General features: G+C 40.2%; 1 non-coding gene across 1 annotated transcript; it reads left to right on the forward strand.

The window, feature by feature from the left end:
• Positions 1 to 2,099: 2,099 nt before the first annotated feature.
• LOC130983574 (small nucleolar RNA R71) lies at positions 2,100 to 2,203 on the forward strand. Its single transcript, XR_009087558.1, has one exon. It is a non-coding gene; the product is annotated as a small nucleolar RNA R71 (small nucleolar RNA).
• The last annotated feature ends 1,407 nt before the right edge of the window (positions 2,204 to 3,610 follow it).

Here is a 3,610-nt window from a genome sequence, read left to right on the forward strand (position 1 = left end):
GCATCAAAAATCACGTTTTGAGCCAATTCTGGCGTTAAACGCCGGGCTGGTGCCCATTTCTGGCGTTTAACGCCAGGTTCTTGCCCTTTTCTGGCGTTTAACGCCAGTCTAGTGCCCCTTTCTGGCGTTAAACGCCCAGAATGGTGCCAGACTGGGCGTTAAACGCCCAACTGCTAGCCTCACTGGCGTTTAAACGCCAGTGAGTTCTTCCTCCAGGGTGTGCTGTTTTTCTTCCTGTTTTTCATTCTGTTTTTGCTTTTTTCATTGATTTTGTGACTTCTTATGATCATCAACCTACAAAAAAGATAAAATAACAAAAGGAAATAGTTAATTATAAAACATTGGGTTGCCTCCCAACAAGCGCTTTTTTAATGTCAGTAGCTTGACAGAGGGCTCTCATGGAGCCTCACAGATACTCAGAGCAATGTTGGAACCTCCCAACACCAAACTTAGAGTTTGAATGTGGGGGTTCAACACCAAACTTAGAGTTTGGTTGTGGCCTCCCAACACCAAACTTAGAGTTTGACTGTGGGGGCTCTGTTTGTCTCTGATTTGAGAGAAGCTCTTCATGCTTCTTCTCCATGGTGACAGAGGGATATCCTTGAGCCTTAAACACATAGGATTCTTCATTCACTTGAATGATCAGTTCACCTCCATCAACATCAATCACAGCCTTTGCTGTGGCTAGGAAGGGTCTGCCAAGGATGATGGATTCATCCATGCACTTCCCAGTCTCTAGGACTATAAAATCAGTAGGAATGTAATGGTCTTCAACTTCCACCAAAACATTCTCTACAAGTCCATGGGCTTGTTTTCTTGAGTTGTCTGCCATCTCTAGTGAGATACTTGCAGCTTGTACCTCAAAGATCCCTAGCTTCTCCATTACAGAGAGAGGCATGAGGTTTACACTTGACCCTAAGTCACACAGAGCCTTCTTGAAGGTCATGGTGCCTATGGTACAAGGTAGTGAAAACTTCCCAGGATCTTGTCTCTTTTGAGGTAATTTCTGCCTAGACAAGTCATCCAGTTCTTTGGTGAGCAAGGGAGGTTCATCTTCCCAAGTCTCGTTTCCAAATAACTTGTCATTTAGCTTCATGATTGCTCCAAGGTATTTAGCAACTTGCTCTTCAGTGACATACTCATCCTCTTCAGAGGAAGAATACTCATTAGAGCTCATGAATGGCAGAAGTAATTCCAATGGAATCTCTATGGTCTCATTTTGAGCCTCAGATTCCCATGGTTCCTCATTGGGGAACTCATTGGAGGCCAGTGGACGTCCAGTGAGGTCTTCCTCAGTGGCGTTCACTGCTTCTTCTTCCTCCCAGAATTCGGCCATGTTGATGGCTTTGCACTCTCCTTTTGAATTTTCTTCTGTGTTGCTTGGGAGAGTCCTAGGAGGGAGTTCAGTAACTTTCTTGCTCAGCTGTCCCACTTGTCCTTCCAAATTTCTAATGGAGGACCTTGTTTCAGTCATGAAACTTTGAGTGGTCTTGATTAGATCAGAGACCATGGTTGCTAAGTCAGAGGTGTTCTGCTTAGAATTCTCTGTCTGTTGCTGAGAAGATGATGGAAAAGGCTTGCCATTGCTAAACCTGTTTCTTCCACCATTATTGTTGTTGAAACCTTGTTGAGGTCTCTCTTGAATCTTCCATGAGAAATTTGGGTGATTTCTCCATGAAGAATTATAGGTGTTTCCATAGGGTTCTCCCATGTAATTCACCTTTTCCATTGAAGGGTTCTCAGGATCATAAGCTTCTTCTTCAGATGAAGCATCCTTAGTACTGCTTGGTGTATTTTGCATTCCAGACAGACTTTGAGAAATCAAATTGACTTGTTGAGTCAATATCTTGTTCTGAGCCAAAATGGCATTCAGAGTATCAATCTCAAGAACTCCTTTCTTCTGATTAGCCCCATTGTTCACAGGATTCCTTTCAGAAGTGTACATGAATTGGTTATTTGCAACCATTTCAATTAGTTCTTGAGCTTCTGTAGGCGTCTTCTTCAGATGAAGAGATCCTCCAGCAGAGCTATCCAAAGACATCTTGGATAGTTCAGAGAGACCATCATAGAAAATACCTATGATGCTCCATTCAGAAAGCATGTCAGATGGACATTTTCTGATCAATTGTTTGTATCTTTCCCAAGCTTCATAGAGGGATTCTCCATCCTTCTGTCTGAAGGTTTGGACTTCCACTCTAAGCTTACTCAATTTTTGAGGTGGAAAGAACTTTGCCAAGAAGGCATTGACTAGCTTTTCCCATGAGTCCAGGCTTTCTTTAGGTTGTGAGTCCAACCATGTCCTAGCTCTGTCTCTTACAGCAAAAGGGAATAGCATAAGTCTGTAGACCTTAGGGTCAACCCCATTAGTCTTGACTGTGTCACAGATTTGCAAGAATTCAGCTAAGAACTGATGAGGATCTTCCAATGGAAGTCCATGGAACTTGCAATTCTGTTGCATTAGAGAAACTAATTGAGGCTTAAGCTCAAAGTTGTTTGCTCCAATGGCAGGGATAGAGATGCTTCTCCCATAGAAGTCGGGAGTAGGTGCAGTAAAGTCACCCAGCACCTTCCTTGCATTGTTGGCATTGTTGTTATTTTCGGCTGCCATGGGTTTTTCTTCTTTGAAGAATTCGGTCAGGTCCTCAACAGAGAGTTGTGCCTTAGCTTCTCTTAGCTTTCGCTTCAAGGTCCTTTCAGGTTCAGGGTCAGCTTCAACAAGAATGCCTTTGTCTTTGTTCCTGCTCATATGAAGAAGAAGAGAACAAGAAAATATGGAATCCTCTATGTCACAGTATAGAGATTCCTTGAGGTGTCAGAGGAAAAGAAAAGTAGAAGACAGAAGTAGAAAATTCGAACTTATCAAAGAAGATGGAGTTCGAATTTTGCATTAAGGAATAGTGTTAGTCCATAAATAGAAGGATGTGAGAAGAGGGGAAGTAATTTTCGAAAATTAAGTAAAAGATTTTGAAAACATTTTGAAAAACACTTAATTGATTTTCGAAAATAAGAGTGGGAAAGAAATCAAGTGATTTTTGAAAAAGATTTTGAAAAAAGATTTGATTGAAAACTATTTTGAAAAAGATGTGGTTAAAAAGATATGATTGGTTTTTAAAAAAATGTGATTGAGAAGATATGATTTGAAAACAATTTTAAAAAGATTTGATTTGAAAACAATTTTAAAAAGATATGATTTTAAAAATTAATGACTTGCCTAACAAGAAAAGATATGATTCAAACATTAAACCTTTCTCAACAGAAAAGGCAACAAACTTGAGATGTTCAATCAAATTATTAATTGTTAGTAAGTATCTTTGAAAAAGGAAAGAAATTGATTTTGAAAACATTTGATTGAAAAGATATGATTTGAAAAAGATTTGATTTAGAAAAACTTTGAAAACTTGAAAAAAAATTGATTTGAAAAACAAAATCTTCCCCCTTGTGCCATCCTGGCGTTAAACGCCCAGAATGGTGCACATTCTGGCGTTTAACGCCCAAAACTCTACCCTTTTGGGCGTTAAACGCCCAACCAGGTACCCTGGCTGGCGTTTAAACGCCAGTCTGTCTTCTTCACTGGGCATTTTTGAATGCCCAGCTTTTTCTGTGTGATTCC

This window comes from Arachis stenosperma, chromosome 5 (genome assembly GCF_014773155.1).
Source record: "Arachis stenosperma cultivar V10309 chromosome 5, arast.V10309.gnm1.PFL2, whole genome shotgun sequence".
Taxonomy (NCBI): domain Eukaryota; kingdom Viridiplantae; phylum Streptophyta; class Magnoliopsida; order Fabales; family Fabaceae; genus Arachis; species Arachis stenosperma.